General features: G+C 37.3%; 1 protein-coding gene across 16 annotated transcripts in view; it reads right to left on the bottom strand.

The window, feature by feature from the left end:
- The window catches only part of CEP112 (centrosomal protein 112), a 390,168-nt gene that overhangs the window by 121,448 nt on the left and 246,471 nt on the right, over positions 1-22,249 (bottom strand). The window lies entirely within an intron of this gene.

Raw genomic sequence — 22,249 nt, 5'->3', positions numbered from 1 at the left:
TGGCACATACATGGTGATTACATTTTAGTTATATGGAAGCTGACATGTGGAACAATTTATTCCTAAGCAATATCTGATAAATGAGGCATTCCTGTACTTCCTTTTATTTGTCTTGAAACTATCTCTTTCAAGTTCTTCTAAACAGTGTTTGTTGAAAAAAAAAATCAGAATTAACCCACTCATGGTATGAGAAGATTAGAGAATGTGATCCTAGAATCTCTCGATCTTCTGCCTAAAAGGAAAACTTATGTCTTCGTGTCCAAGATGCTTCATTCCCTTTATCACGTTAGTTATCTTGTTTCAAAAGTTCACTAGTTCTGTTATTTTCATAATTTTAAGCTTCATTAAGTTCATTCAAATCGTATTTGATACAAAAGCAGAAAAAAATGTTTTGCTCTATTCCGTTTCCAGAGAGCAAGAAGTGTCTGTGTCAGTTTCACTGGTTGGTGAAACCACGGCCCAAGAATTATTCTTTACGAAATCTTTTCAGTCTAATTGGAGAGCCAGAGTTGAAAAAACAATAAAGATCCATCCATCTGTCCATCTAGCCAACAAATCTTTATTGGCTGCCCACTATGTGCCAGACACTGTTCCAGACACAGGAGAAACAACAGTGAAAAATCAAGCAATAAAAATAATAAATCCTAGGAAGTGCAAAGTAATGTGGAGAAAAAAGGTACAGTCCAAGCACAGAAAGTGAGAGGGGGCGCTAACATTTAGGCAGGAACCAGCTGGTCACTGGATGGTATGAGATCTGGAGGAGAAATCCAGAACAATCGCGGCCTATTTACAAATGGCGAGAAAGCCCCCTGCTGGATCTGGGTGACCAGGGGGAGGGGCAGGAGGTAAGTCGGAAAGGTGAGGGGCCAGATCCCACTGCACCTTGAGGGCAAAGTGAGGGAGTTTCCCTTCTGTCCTAATAGTGGTGAGAAGCCGTTGCGAGGTGTTGAGCAGAGGAATCCGTGTGAACAGCAGCGTTTAGAGAGAACAAGTGCGGAAAGGAGACCAGGTGAGAGCCGCCGTACAGTCCAGCCGAGAGACGAGGATGCTTTAAACCAGGCGGTCGTGGCAGAAGTGACGAGAAGCCGTCTGACATGGGACGTACTTTGAAGACAAAATCAGGGGGACTTCCTGATAGGAAGGATGTGGCTGTGAAAGAACGAACTGCGTCAGGGATGCCTGCGAGTCTTATTTCCTGACTTGGAGAAGACTGGAGGGGAATTGAGAGCTCTGTTTCAGAAATGGTAAGTGCGGGGTCCTAGCATCCCAGCAGAATTTCAGGGCCGACATCTAGGAAGAGGCTGGATATACAAGTCCGGGGCTTGGGAGAGAGACGAGGACAAGAGATGCAGACTGGAAGCCGCCAGCATGCGGATGGCATTGACGCTGTGGGGTGAGACAGGGTCAGCTAGGATGAGAAAAGAAGCACGAAGGGGCGTGAGGACACGGTGGAGCCACTATCACAGCAGGTGTCCAACCAGGAGAAACCCCCGGGGAGTGTGACACCACCTGTTCACGTGATTAAAGTCTGCCAAAGAGAAAGTGACCGGTGGTGTCAGAACTGCCGAAAGGTCGACTGAGATGAAGACTGAGGACCAACACCGCGTTTAGTGCCGAAGCCACTTGTTGATCTGACACACGTTTCAGTTACTGGAGTGGCTAGAGCCCCAGTGACACGGGTGGAAGAAGAGAGTACGAGAACATGGAGCAGGTAGGCAGCCAACCCTTGCTGGGGAGTCTGGCTACAAAGAAAAGCAGAGGAATGGCGGCTGAAGGGGGTCTGCGGCATTGCAGCAGAGCATTTACTGCTTGTCGAGTACCATTCCCCTTCCCCACACCCCACTTCCGTTTTCCAGCCCCTGCAGGTAAGTGGGCCTTTGTCTAGTGATATTTGAAAGAGTGGAGTCTCCGTAGACTTCAAAAACAGACTTATGGTTACCAAAGGGGAAACGTGGTGGGGCAGGGGGTGGGGGGAGAAATCAGGAGCTTGGGATGAACAGACACACACTGTACCTAAACTACCTAACCAACAAGGACCTCCTGTGTAGTGCAGGGAACTCTACTCAATACTCTGTAACAGCCTAAATGGGAAAAGCATCTGAAAAAGAAGAGATACATGTATATGTATAACTAAGTCACTTTGTATTACACCTGAAACTAACACAACATTATTAATCAAATACACTCCACTATTAAGAAAAGAAATATAATTTGAGCCACATATGCAATTTTAAATCTTCTAGTGGTCACATTAAAAAGTTAAAAGAAACAGGTAGAATTAAAAAATATTTTTAAGTTTAAAGACCTTTGTACTTTAGAACTATAAAAATACTTTCCTATGTTTTTGCTTGTACTCTTTTAAAAATATTTTAATATTAAATCTATACAGAATAAAAAAATACTAAAAAAAGATAGTGGAGTCTCTTTGTCGAATGATACTGGACTTACGATCCGGGAGAGTATTAATCACATGAAATTTATTGGTAATTAACCAGCTTAGACCTACAAAAACAGCGCTTTCTTATGACTTAACAGTAAACCTTTGTTAAGCCAACGAAATCTTGGGGTCAATTTGCTACCACAGTATAACATAGCATAATTTGGTATAAGTGGTTAAAGAATTCTTTAAAATATTATAGAAGGCTTTTATGATTTGGGAAATAATACAGTAGAGAGAAAAATGTTGCTACAAGAGAAGAGATGAATGATTAAAGGAAAAAGTCCTTCGGTAGAGGTGAGGCGTGCAGTGCACCAGCGAAGTCCTTAGACAGAGGCACACGCTTCCTTAAGTAAGGTGTCCATGAGTGTTCTAAGGGGGGAGGGGTGACCACACAGACGTGGATGCAGCTGGAGGGGGATGTGGGATGGGCTGATGAGGTGATTCTCTTCTGTTGCTTCTACTTTTCCAGCAAAACAACAGTCAACAATGAGGAAGAAAGTAAAAGGAACTGTTGGAGGTTTGAGAAGAAAAGAGAGGTATGAAATTTTTCTAGAGAGCGGGAAAATGAATTAACCAGGAAGTGTTGAGGGCCCACTCGAGCTTTTTGGCCTTAAGTTTAAGTGAGACCAGTTAACCTAAGTGTGTCTTCTCTTGAACTGTGTTCAGCTGTTTAGATACAAGAGTAGGGTCCATGAGAATTTGGTTTAACCAGGCTTGGGGATTTGTAAGCAAGGGAGGAAGGAGGAAGTTGAGGGCAGTCCAAGGGGGTGGTGAGTGCACTGATGGGATATGAAATCTAAGCTGGGGAATGAAGGCACAAGGAAGTTGATGGAATGTGAAAAATGGCGAGGTTCATGGATTAGAAGTCCCCATGGGGCAAAGATCTTAGTGAGGATGCTAAACTGAGTTAGAAAGGGGGTGGGCTAGGGACAGGTAGAGAGAGAGAGGAATGCCTGAAGCCAAGATTTTGAAGACGGTACAGGTATTAGAAAGGGCAAGGACTCTAGGTCATAGCAGAGAGCTGAGGAGAAGAGTGATGAGCTAAAGGAACTGAGAGGCCATTGTGATGGAATGCTTCTCACCAGTGGGTCCATCCATCCCATGCCATCTTGGCTGTGGACAATTATGACTCGTGTCAGGACATGCTATGTACTTTCTGTACTGGTTTAATCACATACAAGTTACAGCCAAGAAAGTCAAGCCTTATGAATAAGATAGTGTTTGAAAAATATCTAAATTTCATAAGAAAAGTGTGATTTAATTAAATAAAAGTTTTAAAATTTTTGCTCTTCATTAATCTATCGATAACTTAAAGCTAAAGGACAAGCCATGCATTTCTACAATAACAGAATGCCTTATTTTTGTCTACAACTCTCAATTGAAGTGGCACTTTACTACTAAAATATATGTAAAAACCATTCTTAATTTCTCTCCATGAATACCTATTTTTTCATTGCTGTTTTCCAATCATACTCATATGTACTGAAAGCACCTTTTTCTTACTGAAAAGTATCTAACTCGTCTGTGGTTTTCATTTTCTTGCTTTGAAGGATATTTATATGGAAAAATGGCTTCTTCCTCTTGTCGATGGTTCATGTTTAAGGAAGGAATAGAATTCCTGCTCCGACACAGACCTAAAGAGCTCAGAGAAAATTCTTCCCTGTCTATCAAACGCAGCGGTCTAATGCGGCTGACAAGGACACCTAAAGGCAGCAAATGACAGTCAGCCATTTATAATGGAAGGTTTTTCATTGAACTATTTTGGGTTCCTATTATAAATAATCTCCAGATAGAAACCAACCAGATTAAAATGAAACGTTACAATGGAAAAACAAAACTTCAGTATTATTTAGAAAGAAAGCAACCTTCCAAACAAGCACCCTAATCTCTCAAAGACAACGATAAGGCAATCTGGCAGCTTTCAAAAGTCAAAGTGACTTTCAAGCACGGCTATTTAAATGGACAGAAATTTCTGCAGTTTTCAATGCAAAATTTAAAAAGAGAACACTTTTTTAAATGAATGTATAAAACTTTAGAATTTATATGAGATAAAATCTTGTTTTCAACATTTTTAAGGTTGAAAAAAAGCAGACACTGCTTTTCTGAAGGTATTATTGAACCAAAATGTTCAGAATAAAGAGTACATGGATGGACGTAGAGAATATTATGCTTGGTGGAAAAGTCAGAGAAAGACAAACATCACTTATACGTGGAATCTAAAAATTACACAGATGAATCAATATACAAAACAGAAGCAGACTCACAGACATAGAAAACAAACTTAGAGTTACCAAAGGGGAAAGGGAGAGACAAATTAGGAATATGGGATTAACAGATACAAACTACTATACATAAAATCAGCAGCAAAGACTTACTGTATAGCACAGGGAATTGTATTCAATATCTTATAATAACCTATAATGGAATATAATCTGCAAAGAAATAGCTGAATCACTATGCTGTACACCTGAAACTAACAATAATGTAAATCAACTATACTTCAATTTAAAAAAAGGTAACGCATGAGTGAGCATTTCCTCTGATACCAGAGGACCTAGGTGACTTGCAGGACACTAAAGGAAGATTACGCTTCTGGTCATCCTATACAAACACCAGGAAAAGGTCTGGTTCTTGTCCTGGGATCTGGACCAATAATTCTGCTTGAAAACGTACATTAAGAGGATTCCATTGTTGAATGGATCTCAGATAGAGTTCAAAGTGATCAAATAAAGCTAAAGATCAGTCAGGTACCAAATAGTCAAGAAGACCAATCAAGGTAGAAATAAGAAACATGGGTAATGGGCAGTTAGAAACCCAAATCAGAGTCTGGCTGGGAGTGAGGAATGTGGAGTAGGCATGAATTGGTTCATTCCCTGGTGGTCCAGTGGCTAAGACTCCGTGTTCCCAATGCAGGGGGTCTGGGTTTGATCCCTGGTCAGGGAACTAGATCCCACATGCTGCAACTAAAGATCCTGCGTGCCACCACTAAGACCTGGCACAGCCAAATAATAAATAGATACTAAAAAAAAGAAAAACATTAAAAAAAAACACAATGGTCTTGTGAAGCAGGATCTCCTTCTATCTTATGCTCATGGTGACTTGTCTGAGCCAAGAGACAGCTGGATTAGCTGGGTAATGGCGTGGGAAGCAAACGATTCCCAGCATAAGTTTTGGAGAAAGATACGCTGGAATTAGCATGTTGGTTCTGCACCTGTAGCTGTGTAACTCGGAGCAAGCTGCCTCACTCCTCTGAGCCGTAGTATCACCAACTATTCTACGGGAATAATAACTTCAAGGTGTTGTGAGAGTTAAACAATGTATGTGACAGTGCCTGGCACGTGGAAGGCACACATAAACCCCTTCCTCCATCAGGGCCAATACATACTCTACGTGCTTATCCATTGTTTAAATCACATCGATTATTTTCAGGAATTTGAGCACAAGGAAATGCAAATCAGAGGATCTGTGTTGTGTGACCTTAAGAAAATACAGAAATGATCGTTTGTTTCATGACACTGGCAATGCCAACTTTTATAAGAACAATATTTAAAAAATCTTGTGTTTCCTCATCAAATTGTTGGCGTGGAAATGAGAAGGGAATAGAAGATAGTAAACAAACTTATTATTTGCAAACATAAACTCAGATAATAAATATCTTTATCCCCTAAAGGTGCCTGTTTCTTGATAAGCATGAAAAGCTGAAGCTTGAAGAGACAGCAGCCGTGTGAGTGAAGGACAGAATCTTGTTCAGGGAGATCACTGGTCTACACTGCCTACCCAGGTGTTGACAAAGGCCTGGTTAGAACCCACTTGTCTCCCTGCATGTGTGCCTAGCATTCACTCTCACCAAAGAAGAAGTTAAACCTTGTTTCCTAGGGAAAGTCTCGCGTGGTCCCGCAGCTAAGTTGTCCACTCTGGCATAGTGTCACAAGTCCTTGTGTTTCCCCTCATTGCAAAGTCACCATATGGTTCGTTTCCACGTGTGTAACAGTAGTGAAGGGCACAGGCTCTGGAGTCCAGCTGAGTTCGAATCTCTTCTCTCCAAATTACTGAACCTACCTAAGCCTCCACAAAGAATAACAGTACTTACACTTTGCGGTGAGAAGAGACAGTGAGATGAGCCTTTACAACTATGCTTGACACTGGATGCAATACATGTGGGTCATTTTTATTACTAGTCAGTAAGGGCAACAAGGGCAAAGAGTGTTTAACACCAGATGTCAACACACTCGTGGTGTGGAGCTCGCCCCAAAATACTATAGGATGTGTCCCTTGTCCGACACTTAGTACAAATGAAAACCCATGAAATTCACAAACGTTGAAAGTAGTTGTGATTATGGTTTTAAAATACAGGTAGTCCTTGCTGTGCACCATTTTGACTTGCGTGCATTTCAGTTTTCATGGGTGGGTTAGATAAACCCAGTGCCTCAACAACATAATAGTTAAATTTTCAATTACTACAGTACATCTTCTATGGTGAAGAGTCTATTAAATGATTTTCTGATTTTTTAAAAGTGCGTTGTCTTATTAACTTTATAAGACTTCTTAATATGTACTAGATAAAAATCTTTTATATAAGGTACATATTTTGCAAATACTTTCTTCCAGTCCATGGCTTGCCTTTTTATTTTCTTAAAGTGTCTTTTGAAGAGCAAAAGTTTTGATTTGGATTAGGTCCAAGTTATCAATTTTTTTTCTTTCATGGCTCATGCTTTTTTATTCCAATCAAGGAAAAATTTTGCCTGAACCAACATTGCTAAGATCTTCTCCTAGGGTTTCAAACTTTTAGCATTCATGTTTAGGTCCAGGATTTATTTCACGTTTCTTTGGTAACAGTGTGAGGCAAAAGTAGAGGTTCTTTTTTTCCCCTTAGGGACAGTCAATCGTTCCAGAGCCATTGATACTTGTGAAAAGACTGTCCTTTCCCCATTCATTATAGCACATTTTTTGGTCAAAAAACAATTAATTATAAATGTGTAGGTTTTAAAATCTAAGATTTCCTCAAGATTTGCTTATCAAAAATTGTGCTATTTCTAGCTTCTGAATAGTAAAGATTAGGTTTATAACCTTCAACAACTTTGACTTGGTTCTATTCCTGAGTTCTCAAACAGTATTTAAAAAACAAATCTCAACCGTCACATCTGGAGTTTTTATTAAAATGCTGTCTAATTCCTTGGCCATATAAGGTTCATTTAAAAAAGATGGTACAGGGCAGTTAAAAGTCATGCCAAGCACCACTCTGACTGGAAACTTTTATAGTATTTTATTTTCAGCATATAACCAACCTAACAAATGCAGATAACATGGAAATTCTATGAACCCTGCCAAATGTAGTCCACTTACCCTGCGTTATCATTTTACCTAATTTGAGCTGATACCGTGTTGGGGCTATTTTATTCCCAGCTACATTTTATGGGAAATAAACTGATTTGTAATATTTTTTTAAATCTGTGTTAAAATATTTTTTAATCTTTCATGTTTTGATCAATTATGATAAATTTTCTTCTTTGTATCTTTGGTCTTTAACACATCCCCAAGCTCACATTTTAGGTACTCAACAAATGCTGAACTGGAATATGAAGTTCAACCAAATTGAACTGCTGATGTGGCAATTTGCAAAATAATCCAGAAATCCAGACCCCAATGGGATATACAATGAAAAAAGTAATTATGCATTTAGCATTCCTTTACTCAAAGTTGTCCTAAATGTACAAATACACTCTGCATATCTCAGGTAGGCAGCCATTCATATAAATATTGTGAAAGGGGTTTTAAAAGTTTTTTTGTTAAAAATAGCAAAGCCTTCATTGCAGATCAAAAGTCACATATTTTAAGATAATGTCAAAATCTTAAATACTTCTAGCTCTTTGGAGATAGAAACACAGTGAGAGATAACCTAGGCAGCTTATGAGTGCCTTTTCTCTGCTTCCCACTTCTCTTAACACCCTTTCTCAGGGTTCTGTGCCGGTGGGTAAGATGATGGTCAGAAGCAAAACCTGACACTAATGCGGAAAGATACATGCACCCAATGTTCACAGCAGCACTACTGACGACAGCCAAGACATGGAAGCAGCTCAAGCACTGTCAACAGGCAAATGGATAAGGAAGATGTGGTACATATAAACAATGGACTATTACTCAGCCATAAAAGGAATGAAATTCCGTTATTTGTAGCAATGTGGATGGACCTAGAAAATATTATGCTTAGTGAAATTAGTCGGACAGAGAAAGACAAATGCTGTATGATATCACCTATATGTTGAATCTAAAAAAAAATACAAATGAATATATATATATATGCAAAGCAGAAACAGACTCACAGATATAGAAAAGAAACTAGTGCTTACCAGAGGGGAGAGGAAAGGGGGAGGGGCAAGTTAGGGGTATGAGATTAAGAGATACAAACTACTATGTATAAAATAGATAAGCAACCAGGATTCATTGTACAGCACAGGGAATTATAGCCTTTATCTTATAATAACATTTAATGGAGTATAATCTGTAAAACACTAAATCACTGTGCTGTACACCTGAAACTAATATAATATTGTAAATCAACTATATGTCAATTTTAAAAAAAAAGCAAAACCAGAAGGAAAAAGTCAAGAATTACAACAAATAAGGCGAATGCTTGACAAATGTCAATTTTGTTAATTTTCTCTTCAAGGTTAATATTGTGGTACTATTTTATAAAAAGGTCATTTGGGGACATCTCTATTTAATCTGTTTTACATGGTTTGAGACTAAATGATTTCCACTCCAGAGAAAGTACTATCATGAGAAGATTTTGGTTATTTATTACTGTAGCATTTGAATAGCAGAAATTGAATTTTTGTTAAAGTGACAACTATCTGGTCAGTAATTTGATCCCCAAATAATTTCACAAACCTTAAAACAGTTTGTGAGTTCTAAGGGCCTCTGGAGTTCAGATCGACTTCTAATCCGTTACATCTACTCTAATAATCACTCTTTTAGAAAAGTTAAAGGCAAAATAATACCTACTATACCTCCATTTTAAGAAAATATTCTATAAAAATGTCATGTTCCATGAAAATGTTTTGAGGATATTAACCACATTACATATTGTCTTCTTCATTGAGAACCCTTAGTAAATTTGTCTCTGAAGATTTCAATTCCAGGAATTTGAACGAATGACTTTTAAAATTATATTGCATTGAATCTTTTTTTTTTTTTGCACTGAATCTTGTTCTAATTGTGATGCTCTCTCTACATTTGTTCCTGAAAAATGTAGAGTCAAATTCATGTCCCTCTCAAGGAGTATACAAACCCTCTTAGCATTCATTGTTCTTTCATAAACCTTACCTCTAGCTTCACGTTTTTTCTTTTTATTTCCCTCTAGATTTGATTCCTTACTCTAAAAAAACTTGCATTTAAAAAGTCATCTTTGAGTTCTAACATTTTCTCCCCTAAAGATATGGAAAAGTAAAAATGAAAAAAAAACAAACACCCTTAGCATAAGTTAAAGCCAGAAAATGCCAGAACTTCAAAAGAGCTCTTGAGTTAAAAAAAAAACAAAAAAACGCAGGCAAGATTCACCAATGGATGATCAAAGTAGTATCTGAAAGTCTGAGGAGATACAGGATACTTAAATAGGCTCAGAATATCTCCTGAAGATATCTTACATATTACAAAGGGGAAACATAACTTTACAACAAAGAAACCTGGCAGATACCACCTAACCACACGATCGATGGTAATGTCACCACTAACACAGTATCTCGATATCATGTACCCCTCGATATTGCCCTTGAGATGGGCACACCACCACTTCCGTAGGATTCTCACCAAAAAGGCAGGACCTCAATCTAATCATGAAAAACATGACATGAATCCGAAGTGAAAAACACTGTACAAAATAACCAGTACTATTCAAAAGTGTCAGGGTCATGAAAAATAAGGAAAAACTGAGGAACTGTCACAGACTGGAGGAGCCTAAAAAGGTATGACAACTAAACGCACTGTCAGACCCTTGACTGGGCCCTGTAACAACAACAAAAGAGCATTAGTGGGAACCTGGTGAGATTCAGAGGAGGCCTATGGTTGTTCACCAGTGTAAAGGTCAAGTTTTTTACCAGTGTTAACCGCCTGGTTTCAGTGACCACACTACGGGTAAGGAAGATGCTGCAAGGGGGGAAGCAGGGTGAAGGACGTGTGGGAATTCTCTGCACTATGTTTGCAACTTCTCAGGAAGTGTAAATAAAAAGTTTAAGAAGTTTAACAAAGTCATCTTCTATCTTTTTATAAGTAGAGTTTTCATAATTACCGTTTGACATTCTCCCAACTTGTCCTAAGCCCTTAGCTTGCCATTTTTTTATCCCATTGGACTGCCTCAGAAAATTGTATCTAGTGTCAATTCAAATATTGTATTTCAAAGACCATCTTCTCCATAAAACAGCCTCTGATTACCCGGACCTCAGATTTCCTGCATTGTACCCTAACCTAGAATTTTACTATGCATTGTTATATAGTTCTTAAAGTTCTTTTATGCTTGTATTTCTCATTACCACCACTATAAGAAAAGTCTCCAGAGAGCAGGGACAGATTTACATTCTTTTTTCTGATCAGCACTGAGCTAAGTATACGGTAAATGCTTGTTGAATATATGTTGACTCATTCACCCACAAACTAAGGAAACTAAAGATTTGGAAGTTCACATCACCCATTTATTCCCTCTTTGTGTTATTAGACATCAAATATAGGACGAAATGGGCCATTAGTTATGAGCTAAGGATGGCAATTCTAATACTTTCCTGTTCACAGGAAGTCTCTAAAATGTACGATACTTCCTTCAATTTAATAAGTTAATCTGGGTTGAATAAATACCATAATCCATGCTAGAATTGCAATAATTAGTAGAAATATGGGCCTAAATTATAAATCTTTAAAATCTTATTTAAAAATCTGTTAAAATTCCTCATCCAATAATAATATGAAACGTGTAATAGTAAAAGCAGCTGTCACAAATAAGATTCAAAGATAGTGATGTTTGAAGAGATGTTTTCCATGACCAGGGCTGCTTCCTTAGAGTATTCCTAGGATGTCTACTGAGCTGCTAAATTCATGCAGTGGGAACAAATGTCTGTTTTCTTTGCCAAGAAAATACCATAGATGAATATTAAAAACAGTTCTGTTAGCCAAAATTCACATCTGCACACACTTAAAAGTGTAGCTTTTCTTTTTTTCCAATAATAATTTGTAATACATTGTGAACATTTTAAAAAATAGCATACAATACTCTACACCTGGCTGGTTAGCTAGTGTTTTAGCCATAAGTGCAATGATACAGCCTATACTATTACTGAAATTGATTAGTGTACTCTGTGGATATATGCACGCGTATGTGTGTATCTATCAGTAACTTTTTTGGACATATATCTCAGCGCTCTCTCTCTGCCTCTCTCTCCATATGTATATATTCAGAATATAAAATTCAAAACATACCCTAATGTTGTAATCATTTTAAAAAAAGAAAATATTTTTAAGGGTATTATAATTTTAAGACATAAGAGTCAGATTTTTCTACATAATTTGGGGATTCGAACATTTAACAAAAAACAACTTCTCAACTATCAAAGTGATATTGTTTTTTTAAAAGGACATTCTTTCACTGAGAGTGACATATTACAAGCAATGGTGGGTTTTTTTTTTCCACCATTTTTTTGTGTGTAGGAGGAATATATTTTGGGCCTGATTTCAATATTGTTGTTTCTGCAAAAATTTTATAGTTATTTAAGTAGTAGAGGTTCTCAATCTAATGCAATATTTAGAATATGTACATAAACTATTATCTTAAATCATTTGGATGTTTAAAAAGAATGATTAATATGGAGAGTCAAGACGAAGAATAACTTGTATCTTAAAAAGAGGCACTTAAAATATCTGTGTATTATTGTTATTTAAGAAATCACATGTGTGTCCTAGGACACACTCAAATATACCAGGACCTCCAGGTCTCATAAGCATTTTCTCTGGTGTGACCTCACTTGACTCTTCACAGGTTAGGTTTGTTTTGAGAAGTCATTTTCTAAAATTCATCAGCCTATTCATCAGCGATAAAATATGCTAGGGCAAGAAATAAAATATGTTGACATATGTTGCTTCATTACGTTAAAATTAATTCCCCTACAGGGAAAACTATCAAATACCAGATACTTATCTGATTATGTAGAAATTCCAAAGAATCAATAAAAAAAGTGACTGGAACTAATAAGTGAGTTTAGAAAGGTCACAGGATAAAGAATCACTATAACAAACTCGATTGTATTTCTGCATATTAGTAATGAACAATTGGGAATTAAAGTTAAAAACATGAAATGATAGGCATAAATCTAACAAAATAAATGCAACATCTATATGCTAAGAGCTATAAACACTGATGAAAGATATTAAAGAAAACTAAATAAACAAGAAGACAGTCTAAGTTCATGGACTGGAATACTCAATATCATTAAGATTTCAATTTTTTCCAAACTGAGAAATAGATTTAACACAATTAAAAGAAAAATCACAGCAGGATTTTGTGTAGAATTCATTATGCTGATTCTAAGAGCAAAGAAACTACCACAGGCAAAACAATTTTGAAAAAGAACAAAGTTGGACAACTCATATTACCAGTCTCCAAGACTGACTATAAAAGCTGCAATAATTAAGATGGTGTGGTACTGGAAAAGGAAAGACATATACGTCAATAGAACAAAATTAGGGAGTCCAGTAGTGCTGCACACATGGACAGTATATTGATTTTCAACAAAGCTGCAAAGGCGATTCAATACAGAAAAGACAGTCTTTTCAACAAACAGTGCTAATACAATTGAATCTTAATCTACATCTTGCACCAGTCCCCAAAATTGACTCAAAATGGAACATAAATATAAAACTTAAAACTAGAAAACTTGTAAAAGAAAACAGGAGAAAACCATGTCCTTGCACCGGCTGTTCACCCTGCCATAAATTTCTTCCTCCAAATACCTACAAGGCCGACTCAACCCCTTCACTGACCTTATCAGTGAGGCCAACACTGACCACACTATTTAAATGGTCCCAACTCTGGAACTCCAGAGCCTCCCTTAATCTTCTCTATCATTTTATTCAATAGCACTTAGACACTTTTAAAAATTCTATGTATGCTGCTTACATAGCATGTTCTCGGCTTAAGTTCTGTCTCTCCTGCTGGAATGTGAGCTCTGAGAAGGCAGGAATATCTGGCTCTTTGTTCATTGCCGTAGCAAGCGTCTAGGACCACTCTACACAGAACAGGTATCAAATGCTAAAAGCATTACAAACGTGCCATTGCCTGCTAATTCCCCTTAGCGTCAGTTCTTTTTTTTTAAATAACAGTCCCCCCAACTTGTAATGTGCACATGCTAACAAGTCCCTCCTTCTGCAGGCGCAGCCCTAGGACTAAGATTTCTCCAGTGGAACGTGAATGGGGATGACATATGCGATTGCCATGGCACCTCCTGAAAAGTACATTACTTGTCCTCATCTTCCTTCCCCACTTCCTGCTGGTTGAGAAACGGTGACAACTGGAACCATTTAAGGCAGAGGTGGAAGCTCCACATCGGAGATGACAGAACCATTCCACCAGCCAGCCTGGGTTCCTAAATGACCTAGTGGGACGGAACAATTTGTTCCCACCCCTGAACCAGACTGTGATGAGAGAGTGAAATAAACTCCCAATCTCACTTGTCCACGGTTCTGGGGTTCTTTTTTTACAGCAGCTTAGGCTCACTGTGAAGAATATGGAGAAGACTATATATAATTTTTCACTTTTGATTTATCAATATAGTGAATTATCCTAATAGCATTCCTAATATCAAGCCATCTTTGCATTCCTGGAATAAAACCCATGTGATCATGGTATATGATGTTTTAAATGCACTATTAGATTCTATTGCCTAATATTTTATTTCATTTTTTAACAATATTCAGAGTGAGATTAATTTCTGTTTAGAGGGATATCTTTCTGGGGTTTTAGTATCAATATTATGCTAACCAGGAAAGATTACTAACTCAAAAGAGATAAATATTTTTAAAGTTAATAACTTAGGTTACTGAAGGCTTTCAGAAAGGTTGTACCAATTTATACTCACACTAACAGCGTTTTAGAGTACTTATTCACTGCACGCTTGGTATTTGGTATTATTAATTTAAAACAAAACTTGGTATTATAAAATAATGTGTTTATTCAATATATGTGAAGCAGCATCTTGTCTCAATTAGTGTTTCCTTGATTACTTGTGAAGATGCAGAAGTTTATTTAAGCCAACTGCACTTTTCCTAGTTATGTGCGTCATTTTTTTTCTGTATCCTGTAATGTCTTCAATTCAACTCAGTTAGTTGACCACTTATAATCATTATTTAATCATCACAATATTGAATCAGGAAACCCTGCCTCACATAGCATGATTGCTTCCCTTCCATTATGAACAGTGGTTAGAACAAGATGTGACTCTCAGCCCAGAGCTCTTCCACTGCACTATGCTCTGACACTGAACACCCAACACCTAACGCCCATCAGCTCGCCATCTGCCCTCCCCTCACAGAGACTCTCTAAGCAAAATAAGGCAAGAGTGTGGACAGGGAGGCTCTGTCTCTTTACTCCGACTTCCTTAAGTCTCCTAATAAACTTTTGAGCTAAGTGCATTGAATGCCACTGAAATGCTAGTCTGGTGTGGAAAAAAACATCCGTAAAGGCTAGTTGGGGTATTAAAATAACTAGAGTCTAGTTATCTAAACCTAAGTTCAGTATTACTGTCAAAAAGGTACTCATTTAAAATATATGTATTCAGCATTATAATGTCTAATAATTAAGTCATAGGATATATAAAAAGAAAAGATGGGGCTTCCCTGGTGGCGCAGTGGTTGAGAGTCTGCCTGCCGATGCAGGGGACACGGGTTCGTGCCCCGGTCCGGGAAGATCCCACGTGCCGCGGAGTGGCTGGGCCCGTGAACCATGGCCGCTGAGCCTGCGCGTCCAGAGCCTGTGCTCCGCAGTGGGAGAGGCCACAACAGTGAGAGGTCCACATACCGCAAAAAAAAAAAAAAAAGAAAAAAAGAAAAGATGCCTCCTTTACATAAAAAGTACCTTCATAGTTAGGGTAATCATATAACTTAGCATGCAAGCTGGGACATGTTTAAGAGTGAAAGAGGCTGGGGAAACGTTAAATCATACAGGATACTGGGACAACAGGTATAAACAGGGACTTTCCTGGGCAAATTGGGATGTATAGGCTCACTATTTATGGTAAACTATCAAGATAGTGCCATAAATTATTATTTATGTTGTTATTTGTAATCATGTCATCATTGATGAAGATACTAATGAAACAGATATTTTCATTTTATTTTCTTCAGTGTTATGAAAAGAAGATGCCCTATCCAATAAGACTCCTATAAGTTTGGCCATGAAGCTGAAAGAATCAAAAAGGATTGTACAATTATCATTACTAATCTTAAACACACACACGCACACACGCACACACACACAAAGAGAAACTCTGACAACAACAATTATTAGTAAGGAGATTGAATCATTAATCAAAAAACTCCCAACAAACAGAAGTCCAGGACCAGATGGCTTGACTGGTGAATTCTACCAAACATTCAAAGATATTTAATACCTATCCTTCTCAAACTTTTTCAAACAATTTAAGAGGAAGGAATCCTTCCAAACTCATTTTACAAGGCCAGCATTACTCTGATACCAAAACCAGACAAAGACACCATAAAAAAGAAAATTACAGGCCAACATCCCTGATGAACATAGATGCAAAAATCCTCAACAAAATATCATCAAAGCAAATTCAGCAATACATTAACAGTATCATACACCATGATCAAGTAGGTTTTATTCCAATGCAAGAATGGTTCATAATTCTAATGGTTCATAAGGTGATGACACACCACCTTAACAAAATGAAAGATAAAAATCATTGATCATCTCAATAGATGCGGAAAAAGCACCTGACAAAATTCAACATCCATTTATAAAAGCTCTCAACAAAGAGGGAATGTACCTCAACGTAATAAAGTCTGTGTATGACTATCATATACAACTGTGGAAAGCCAAAAGCTTTTCCTCTAAGATCAGGAACAAGACAAGGATACTCACTCTGTTCACTTTTATTTAACATAGTATTGGAAGTCCTAGCCACAGCAATTAGGCAAGAAAAAGAAATAAAATGCTTCTAAACTGAAAAGGAAGAAAAACTGTCACTGTTTACAGATGACATAATACCATATATAGAAAACCTTAAAGACTCCACCAAAAAATTGTTAGAACTAATAAATGAATTCAGTAAAGCTGCAGGATATAAAATTAATATACAGAAACCTGTTGTGTTTCTATACACTAATAATGAACTATCAGAAAGAGAAATCAAGAAAACAATCCCACTCACAACTGAATCAAAAAACCTAGGAATAAATTCAGCCAAAGAGGTGAAAGACCTGTACACTGAAAACTATAAAACACTGCTGAAGGAAATTAAAGAAGACACAAATAAATGGAAAGATATTCCGTGCTCATGGACTGGAAGAATTAATACCATTAATATGTCCATACTACCCAAAGCAATCTACAGATTTAATGCAATGATTCTACCAAAATTCCAGTGGCATTTTTCACAGAACTAGAACAAATAATTCTAAAGATTGTGTGGAAACACAAAAGATCCCACATAGCCAAAGCAATCTTGAGAGAGAAGAACAAAGTTGGAGATATCGTGCTCCCTGGTTTCAAACTATACTACAAAGCTATAGAAATAAAAAGTAGTATGGTATTGGTATAAAAAGAGACCTACAGATCAGTGAAACAGAATAGAGAGTCCAGAAATAAAACGACACATGTCTGGTCAATTTACGACATAGGAGACAAGAGTATACAATGAGGAAAGGACAGTCTCTTCAATAAGTGGTGCTGGGAAAACTGGACAGCTACATGCACAAGAATGAAACTGGACCACTATCTTACACCACATACAAAAATAAACTCAAAATGGGTGAAGGACTTGAAAGACTTGTAAGACTTGAAACCATAAGAATCCTGGAAGAAAACATCGGCGGTAAGCTTCTGACATCAGTCTTAGCCGTGTTTTTTTGGACCTGACCCCAAAGGCAAGGACAACAACAGCAAAAATAAACAAACGGGACTGCCTCAAACTAAAAAGCTTCTGCACAGCAAAGGAAACCGTCAACAAAATGAAACGGCAACCTACTGAATGGAGAAGGTGTTTGCAAATTATGTCTGATAAAGGGTTAATATCCAAAATATATATAAAGAACCCATACAACTCAACAGTAAAAATCAAACTAATTAGAACATGGGCAGAGGATCTAAATAGACATTTTTTCAAAGAAGACATACAAATGGCCAAGAGACACATGAAAGGATGCTCAACAGCACTAGTAATTAGCGAGATGCAAATCAAAACTACGATGAGCTATCACCTCACACCTGTCACGATAGCTATTACCAAGAAGACGAGAAATAACAAATGCTGGCAAGGATGTGGAGAAAAGGCTACATCTGTACACTGTTGGTGGGAATGTACATTGGTGCAGCCACTACAGAATATGAGAAATTACAGATAGAACTACCACATGATCCAGCAATTTCACTTCTGGGTATCTACTTGAAGGAGATGAAAACACTAATTTGCAAAGATACATACTCCTCTATATTCATTGCAGCATTATTTACAATAGCCAAGATATGGAAACAACCTAAGTAGCCATCAGTGGATAAAGAAGACGTGGAATACTACTTAACCGTAAAAAGAAAGAAATCGTGCCACGTGCCACAACATGGACAGACCTTGAGGGTTTTATGCTAAGTGAAATAAATCAGACACAGAAAGACAAATAGTGCATGATTTCACTTATATATGGAACCTAAAAAGCAAAACAAAACCCAGACCCATGGATACAGAGAATAGTTTGATCGGTTGCCAGAGGGGAGTGGAGGTTGAGGGGCGAGATGAACTGGGTGAAGGGGATTAAGAAGTACAAACTTCCAGTCATAAAATAAGTAATTAAATAAAATTAACAATGGGGACGTACTGTATAGTATGGGGAATATAGTCAATAATACTGTGTTAACTTTGTATGATGACAGATGGTAACTAAACGCATTGTGGTGATCATTTCATAACGTAGAGAAATGTTGAATCATTATGTTGTACACATGAAACTGATATAATATTGTACGTCAAGTATACTTCAAATAAATAAATAACACTCCTATAGGTTTGGCCACGAAGCCAAAAAGATCAAAAGAACTGTACAGTGATCAATACTAACCTTAAACACACACACACACACACACACACACACAAAAGGCTTTGGGCACAAATACCTGCTCATTTACTCGCTCCCGACTCTCTTAGTTTGGGTGTCAGTCTCTGAGGACGGCAAGTAAACTGCTCTACTTTCAATAACTTACCGATTACTATCACTTGCTGCACTGACCTAAGAGTTTTTTCCTTTATTCTAGGTAAAAATTTTTCCCTTAAGAACGTCCAAAAAGGATAAAACCAACAACTGGTGAGTGGCAGAACTCCCATTTATACTGGTGCGATTAGAGTATTAGAAAATCAGGCTACAGAATGACAAGGGGGGTTAATCTTGGAAACTTTAAATGTTTACTTTAAAAATAAACAATGATTCATTTATAATTCTAGATTTTATTTTCAAATAATCCCTAACATAAAATACACTGTCTTTTAATTTCCTCCTAGTAAAACTTAGCTCTCTAGCCTAGGAAAGCTAGCCTTTGAAGTGAAGCTACTGCTTTGCTCTCCCAGATCTGCTGGAAAACAGGAGCCCTCTGCTACAGGAAGCAGCAGAGGTAGAGGGGGTGCAAGAGGTTCTCAGGGAAACGGTGGGGAGCTGTGCATCAGGCAGCAGCGCTTCTCCACCTCATCCGCCCGCGACTCTGCAGCCCACGCAGGAGAGGGCGGTAAAACCTTGGCAACGTAACTATTCAAGCACGAATGATGACAGATCCTCTGCTACTTCTGCTGAATAAGCAGACACCCCAGATACGATTCCAGTATTTAGTGGAATCACTGTGAAACAGGTGCCTCGCATCAGAATCAGAAGAAGTGGGAGAAAGCTGGAAATTGATGTTAAACTGAGTCTCAAAGGAACACACAGCTCCTCTTGTTACACAGAGACACCAAATTTGAAACCAAATTTGAACGAAAATATTGGGTTTGGACTGATTTGTATATATTGTCAAAATGACAAAAAAGTCTTAGCTTTTGTATAAGACATAGCCCCTTTCACCATTCAAAGAAGGTTTACGATCGAGGTCATTTGAAGATACTTTAAAATTCTAAACCTTAATATAAATGAACACCAATCCATCATATTCAAATTACGAACACACCCAAAGTTTTCCAAGTTTCCATTTGTGCAAGTTTTCTCTTTTCCAGATTAATTTATTGTTACGTTTAGAGGTATCATTAGAGTCCATTATACCAAGCTGTGGGTTAAAAACCCAGAAGAAGACACCGACTTGAAGTTCATCAACATTTGTGGAATACTGTAAAAATCAAATGGGATGTTGTCTGTCAATCAATTTTTATAAATCTGAACTGTTTGAGAATCATATTTAAAAATTTAAGGATACAAACTTCACATTTTTAGCAAAGGAAAAACTCAGGGAAAAGATCAAAGTAAAAAGAACAGAATTGAGATTAGAAATCCATTTTAAGCCAAAATGACGTCTTCATAAGTTAATATTAATCCTTTAATTATAAATTTCAAAGGTTTAAGCAGTTTCTATGACCTTAGCTTTGAATAATTGTACCATATGGAGCTTTTCTTAAATTTGAAAAAGATGCTGAATTGTTGCTCAAAGCCTTTTAATGACTTCAGGCTGGCAGAATTCCAGTATAATCCTTCAGATACCATTAAAATTACAGACCAGGAGCCCAAGCGGGTAAGTACTATGTCAATTGCATAAGAGCATTTTACTTAGTACAGTGTGGAAAATGCTTGATGTGTTCATATATTTTAAAATATCAAATCGTGAAGCTTAAAACAACTACTTATACTGGAGACTTCACAGAGGAATTGATAGATTACACTAAATACAAATAAGAATTTTGTGTATCATAAAATTAAATGACAAAATTAAAAGGCAAAAACCGAAAGTACCTGTCACAAAGAGCTTCATCATCCTAAACATAAACAAGTTTATACAAGGTGATGAGGATAACACTAGGACATTAACAGAAGAGAAACTGACAAAGGAGGTGAACAAGCACTTCTCAGAAAATGAAACACGAATAACAAATCTATTATATATGTTCAGTCTCACTCTTAAAAATGCAAATTAGAAACAATTAATGTTTTTCACCACCCCCCTCCCCAAATCAAAGAAGAGGTTTAACACTAAGGACTGTCTAGATAAAACAGATTTTCTGTTGGGGAAAATACAAATTAGTACAACCGTTTTGAAAAGCAATTTGACCCTGTAATTCTACTGGGATCTTAAACTAAGGGGGAAAAAAATGGAAATGTTGACAAAATTTGATGTATGAAGACGTTAATTTTTGCATCAATTTACATAAAAATGTTTAAAGCTAAATGTTTAAAAATAAAGGAATTTCACACTAAGTCATGCTACATCCGTAAAACACAGTATTATGAAAAAATGAAAACTACATTTTCAAAGAATTCCAAATGACATTGGAATATTATTAGCATAGCTCTTAAAAAAGCAAAAGGCATAGCTGTTTATTTAGTATGATCTCAGTCAGCTAAGTTAATATAGCTATTTTATATACATATTAAATTACTACTATTGGTTATCTCTGGGTGGTGATAGTAACAAGGAATTTCACACCTCTCTATTTCCCATATTTTCTAAAATATCTTCTATTTCAAGAAAGGCTATTTTTAAAATAGCTGAATAGATTTCTGAAAGAATGGTAAATTTTAAATACCAAAGTCTTTTTTGTTTGTTTTTTTTGGGTGTTTTTGCGGTACGCGGGCCTCTCACTGTTGTGGCCTCTCCCGTTGTGGAGCACAGGCTCCGGATGCGTAGGCTCAGTGGCCATGGCTCACAGGCCTAGCCGCTCTGCAGCATGTGGGATGTGGGATCTTCCCGGACCGGGGCACGAACCCGTGTCGCCTGCATTGGCAGGCGGACTCTCAACCACTGCACCACCAGGGAAGCCCCAAAATACCAAAGTTTTAATCAAACATCTGAGAGTTACCTATGACCATCATTTAGTAATAATGTTCTTTAATTTTTCAAAGGTTCAGATTTTATGGACTTTGTTTCAATTTGGTTTGAAAAGATTTTAAAAGGCTGGAAAGGCAGCTTTCACTTTGCAAACGTCAATCATTTATTCTCTTGGATTCTCTGTTTCAAGTATTTTGACCTTGTGGAGGTATTTCATGTTTCTCTTAACTCAGAGCCATTGAAGATATCACTGGGGTCTAAATCGCTGCTGACAGAAACTCAGTGAGGATCTGGACTTAGGAATTCTTTTATAACCTTAACATTGTAAGTGCTACTGAAACAACCCAGACCCACAGGGAAGGTTACATGTAGATTATTTATTATTCTGGGGTTACTCTCTCCTCTTTGAACCTCAACTTTATACTTAATGAGAGAAAATCAATGTCTAAGTCCCTCAATTCTCACTGGATTTTGAAACACTAGCAAATATTTTAACTTTCAGATTTATTTAGAAATGATAAAACATTAAACCTTTTACAAGACATAGTGAGAAGAATTCAAGTAACATGCACGATGACACAACAGGCTAG

Source organism: Mesoplodon bidens (genome assembly GCF_964165515.1).
Source record: "Mesoplodon bidens genome assembly, chromosome: 19".
Lineage (NCBI taxonomy): Eukaryota > Metazoa > Chordata > Mammalia > Artiodactyla > Ziphiidae > Mesoplodon > Mesoplodon bidens.
The sequence above is the reverse complement of the archived record's forward strand: the minus strand, read 5'-3'. Positions and strand labels throughout refer to the sequence as shown.